This window comes from Physella acuta, unplaced genomic scaffold, assembly GCF_028476545.2.
Source record: "Physella acuta isolate Inbredline_101_S28 unplaced genomic scaffold, ASM2847654v3 ptg000142l, whole genome shotgun sequence".
Taxonomy (NCBI): domain Eukaryota; kingdom Metazoa; phylum Mollusca; class Gastropoda; family Physidae; genus Physella; species Physella acuta.
The window spans coordinates 2,093,703-2,099,787 of NW_026731661.1; the positions used below are offsets into that span (position 1 = coordinate 2,093,703).

Genomic DNA, 6,085 nt, shown 5'->3' on the forward strand with positions numbered 1-6,085 from the left:
AAATAAAACATACTTTTTTTAATAACAAAAGATACAATAAAAATTTTAAAAAAATGTCTTTGAAACAATGATGTAAAATGACATTATCTATTAACAAGTCCTCTAATATTGGATCTAACTCTAAATGTGAAACTTTTGTCAGATTTCATTACTTAATGCTAAATATAGAGCGATTTATCATTTGATAAGTTGGTGCCATGTTTTCGCTACTTTTTCCATATAAAAATATTAATGGTTTTTAATTTAAACCAAAAATAAATTACAAATTAAACAAGTGTATAACGAAAAAATAAAATACTTAAAAAAAACTTTTTAAAAAACCACGCTTTTCTTGTGGACTAAAAAGTAGAAAATAACTATTTACATACATTTGATGACTAAAAACGTGGGTCGGGCAGATGGGTCGGGAAATTTGATGGTGAACGTACCCACGTTTTTTGTCATCAAATGTATGTAAATAGTTATTTTCTACTTTTTAGTCCACAAGAAAAGCGTGGTTTTTTAAAAAGTTTTTTTTAAGTATTTTATTTTCTCCTTTTTAGTCCGTTGCTACACATGAAAAACGTGGTTTTTAAAAAGTTTTTTATATAGTTTTTTTTCTACTTTATCTAATCACTTGATTAAGTATGACTTGACTAAGTGTTTTTAAATACACGGACTAAAAAAATCTTGAGCGACCGATACGCTTTAAACAGAGAAAGGGTTAATTTACGTTGCTGGCGTGGAGATCTACTCACGAATCACGTGATCAAATCTCCCATAAACAAACAAATAAACGCGAAGCTGAGTTAAGGAAAAACGTGTTTATGTGTATTTTAGCATGCCCAGCGTACCAACCGTGTCACCGTTAACAATGTGTTACCGTGTCCGTTCTCCTTTTTAGTCCGTTGCTACACATAAAAAACGTGGTTTTTTTAAACGTTTTTTTTTAAGTATTTTATTTTCTCCTTTTTAGTCCGTTGCTACACATGAAAAACGTGGTTTTTAAAAAAAGTGTTTATAAATACACGGACTAAAAATCTTGAGCGACCAGGATTCGAACCTGGGTTGTCGCGGCCACAACGCGAAGTACTAACCACTATACGATCAGCGCGCTCACATCGATTGGGGCCGAAGTAACTGTGTCAATAGGCCTCCAGTCTTGTCGGTATCTTTAGAAATCATGTCCTCAATGTTATGGTCCTTGGGGCGTAATTAAATTAAGCTAATTACGGTCACTAATTGCTAGTTTTTATGATTGCATCTGAAATTGTTAGGCGAAAGTAGCATGCATGCCAAATTTCAGGTCTCTAGAGCAATCAGAAGTGGGCTAATTTTCGATGTCAATTTTAACAACAAACATCCAAACAACCAAACAAACAAACAAACGCGAAGCTGAGTTAAGAAAAACGTTTTAAAAAAAGAAAACACTTTTGGATGAACAGACTGGTAGCTTTCACCCCCGACTCCAACCCCCCCCCCCCCCCCAAAATTCAAAAACTTCTTCATAACTGTATGTCACTGTTTCTTTTCAGAACACTGATTATGCCAGCTTACTACTTTATAACCCCCACCCTTACCACTAAACGTTTCTAAGTATTATATGTATATTTAAGAAAGAGATGAAGATAGCGGAGGTTTGTAAATCTACTACGGTCCTCGTATGTCACGTGATGAAATACAAGTAATTAGACAGTGGTCACCTTCGGGACAAAGCTCAGGCGAGCTGAAAAGAATTACATAATCTGAGACTTAAAAAACAATTTATTTATTTGTTTGTTTGTCTTTTATTTTATAAACATGTATTTTTAAAGGTTTTAAAATATATCAATTCGGTGTTTAAATATATCCTTTTTTAATCCACATATCTAAATTATAAATATCTACATATATTTTTTTTTAAAGATTTGTATGTTTTACCTAAATACATCTATTTAAACAAAGATGGGGCTTAAAGACAAGTTATTGCGGTCACTCTAGCGTCGTATTTTAAGTTATCAAAAATAGTCTTACATTTTATCATAATACTTTTTGTCAGAAGGACGTGATTATATGTAAACATGTTAGCAGGAAAATATAGAAAAACCACACGGGGTAATTTAGTTCAAATGAAAACACAGTTGCTGCCGTAATTTTTACTTTGTCGATTGAGTCACACAGTCAAATAATTGGTTGGAACGCCTTATGCTGAATTAGAGTATTAGTCTACATCAGGAATTCATTAGTGTTCATTGATAATTGAATGATTTTTTTACGTCACGATTTTCTTTTTTACTCTCAAACTTGTGAATAAAAAAAAAAGAAAAAAAAAGAATGTTTGGTTTATTTAACTTAGTAGGGCTGGTAAGTAGATCACCAACCTGTTCTACGGCTGAATAAAACCTGCATGAGACATAGAACTAGTTGGTGACCTACTTACCAGCCCTATTGTCTCGCCCTCTTTTCTCTCAGCTTGTCATTGCCTTTTTGCCACACTTTTTTTCATATTTCCAAGCTGGCCGTTAAAATAAACGTGTCCAAGGTTAGTTTTTTTCTATCATTTTAGAATGTTTCAAACATAAATTAGGTATTTGTCATAAACTAGCCCCGATGCACATTCAGCTGAAACATGTTTAGGGTGTTAACTATCATTCGCGCTAATATTGGTTATTCCCAATTTTTATCCTCAAGTATCAAAGCAAATTTTATCTAGCAAGTATCTAAAATAAAACCAGATGTCGGGGGATTATAATGTCGAGGTACCACTTTGTTACGGTGATATTGCAGATCCAAACTCAAAACGCAAAAAAAGGAAACTATGTACGATGGTCATCTGGGATATAACAGTCAGTTATTATAAAACAACGTTAAAATGGTGCAATAACTTATGCTCTTTGTCCATCCAAGTATTGCAATGATTGTAAAAACTATACAGATGACATCTAGTATATTTAAATCACGCTGGGGGTGTGGCAGTTTTATCACAGAGTTTATCTAATGAATGATATTGAGAAATATTTCAGGAAGTAGATGTAAGCTTTGATGGCCCCTCGAGAGTACAGTTTACAGTATTGGGTCATACAACTGAAGTGGAACAGATAGTAGATTTAATACTGGAGGTCAGTCATGAGATCTAGGAAGTCTAAAAGAAAATACACTATTCTGCAATTATGTTTTGTAGTGCTAGAAAGTTTAGCAGAGGTTGCTCTAGCTTCAGAAGCTGACTATACATCAATAAAAAGTAAAAAAAAAAGACCAGATGAAATTATTTTGTTTTCTAGAGTTAAAAAGGTTAACATATGTCACCACAAGAAAGTCCAAAAGAAAAGACAAGATCTTGCTAATATGTCTTCAAAGAATGGTTAGTAAAGGTAGCTTTAGCTTCAGGAGCTAACTATGCATCAATAAGTTCAAGTGTAAGACTAAAACGATCGTTATTGGATGTATAAATATATCAGCACCAATCAGAAGAAATGGAGACAATGTTACATCTAACCGAGACCATAGCTGTTGTTTTAACAAAAAAAAATTCATGAAAAATGGAAGCAACAAGTTAAAAAAAAAAAAACAAACAAGAACAATCAAATAATAATGATGAGACGTGTTTATTTTTTTAACCGAACTAATTGCAAATGAAAAAAAGTTATACTAGTTTTTGTTAAACAACACAATTAGAAACATGTGGTATATGATTTGTACCAATAGCATATACTTTTGTGGGAATACGTTGACTTAAAAAAAATTGTATTTACTGTTCTGATGTCAAACAATAAAGAAAGTGTGAGGGGGGGGGGGGGGTAAACAAAATGTTCAGTAGGAGGATGGGGGGGGTGGGAGCGGATAATTTAAATAGCAGCTATTTTTATATAAATCCGTTTTCTTTTATAAGGTGTGTATGGGTGGGCGGGGGGGGGGGGGGTGGTAGACGTGCCTTCAATCCTCCCCCCGGAAGTGATGCCTGAAATAAACATTACTCTGTTAAATTAACTTAATACAAGAAAAAAATATGTACACTTGTGAGAACTTTTGATTAATTGTTCATTGCATAATAAATACAGACAATTCTAAACTATGCGAGTGTCATTTTTTTAAGCTTTATCATTTCATTATATGTCTCGTATTTAATTTGAAAGATGTTAACTTGATTTTAAGAGTCACATATTTGTAAATTAGCATAATTTCTATTTTGTAAATATATTACTGCTTTTCTATTATTTGAATATCTATTTATATTATGAATGTTCACATTTCCAAAAAATCTATTTCTACACCAGGGTCAATGTAAACCAAGATTAAACTACACATAAATCGAGCAGCACAGACATGAGTACACCCTACAGTCTTGACATTTATATTACATTTTATAAGGGAAACAACTTACACAATATTTTGTTGTTTAAAGTTTAAATAAGAAGTACCAAAAAAGTATGCATCAATCAAATTACCATAGTATTTTTCGAATACCAACAAATAATTGCATATGTAATATTTACAAAAAATTACATTCAGCATAAAAAAAGTAAATTGATTTTGTATTAAAAAATGACAAAAACTTTTTTAATAGGTCACTTTTTTTGTAATATACTTTGTGACTGCTGATTCATTAACGTTACGTCATCAACGTGAAATGCGCGTTATAACATTTTGCTGTAAAAAAAAACTTATTTCACCCTACTTACTTAAAAAAAAAGTCTATCGTTTTGACTTTCTGTCCTCTTCCTAAAGCCGTGTGGTTGACAGGACAAACTTATTGTGATTGAAAATGACAAATCCAAAAGGTTATCGCCGCGGCACGCGGTACATGTTCTCACGTAGATTCAGAAAACAAAGGTGTGACCAATCTATCACGTTATATGTCAGTTTACAAACGTGGGGACATTGTTGACATTAAGGGTGATTGTGCCATTCAAAAAGGTATGCCACACAAGTTCTATCACGGAAAGACTGGTCGCGTTTTCAATGTAACCCCTCATGCTCTTGGTGTGTTTGTCAATAAACAGTTGGACAACCGTATTATCCCCAAACAAATCAATGTAACCCCTCATACTGTTGGTGTGGTTGTCAATAAACATTTGGGCAACCGTATTATCCCCAAACCAATCAATGTAACCCCTCATGCTGTTGGTTGGTGTGGTTGTCAATAAACAGTTGGACAACCGTATTATCCCCAAACAAATCAATGTAACCCCTCATGCTCTTGGTGTGGTTGTCAATAAACAGTTGGGCAACCGTATTATCCCCAAACAAATCAATTTAACAACTCGTGCTGTTGGTTGGTGTGGTTGTCAATAAACAGTTGGGCAACCGTATTATCCCTAAACAAATCAATGTAACCCCTCATGCTCTTGGTGTGGTTGTCAATAAACAGTTGGGCAACCGTATTATCCCTAAACAAATCAATGTCAGAGTTGAGCATATTAAGCACAGTAACTGCCGTCTTGATTTCTTGAAATGCGTCAAGAAGAATGAAGAGCTTAAGAAACAATCTAAGGAGACAGGTGTTAAAGCTAACACTAAGAGAGATCCCGCCCAGCCAAGCGTAAGCCCATTTTGTCAGCAAGCCTGACTTTTTGACACCTATTCCTTATGAGATCATTGCTTAAACTGTTATTGCAGGAAGTCTGTTAAAAAAAAGTAGGCTTGCATAATTTAATTCAATTTAAATGTGATATAATTTAATTTCCTTATAATTGTTAAAAGAAGTAGTAAAAAATTGTTTTTAACTTTAAGAAGTGTTTTTTTTTCACTTACATACATGTTGTTATATTTCCTTATTTTGCCAAATAATTCTTAAAAAGAAATTGAAACAGTTAGTGGTCATAAAATGTATAGCAAATTTAAGAATATATATATATATATATATATATATATATATATATATATATATATATATATATATATATATATTTAAAGTGGACTTTGGTATATGTTATGAATATAGAAGCAGGATGGTAAATACAGGCCATTGGACATTATTTCGATGTTTGGTTTATGTTACATGCAAGTGTATAACGAAAAAAAAGAAAAATCTTTTGAATAGACAAACTCACAGCTTTAACCCCGACCCCAACCCCTACAACATTAAAAAACTTCTTCATAACCGAATGGTACTGTTTCTTTACAGAAC

The 6,085-nt window shown here is 32.9% G+C and overlaps 1 pseudogene; it reads left to right on the plus strand.

Moving 5' to 3' along the window:
- The first annotated feature begins 4,675 nt into the window (after positions 1-4,675).
- LOC131935289 (large ribosomal subunit protein eL21-like) lies at positions 4,676-5,524 on the plus strand (annotated as a pseudogene).
- The last annotated feature ends 561 nt before the right edge of the window (positions 5,525-6,085 follow it).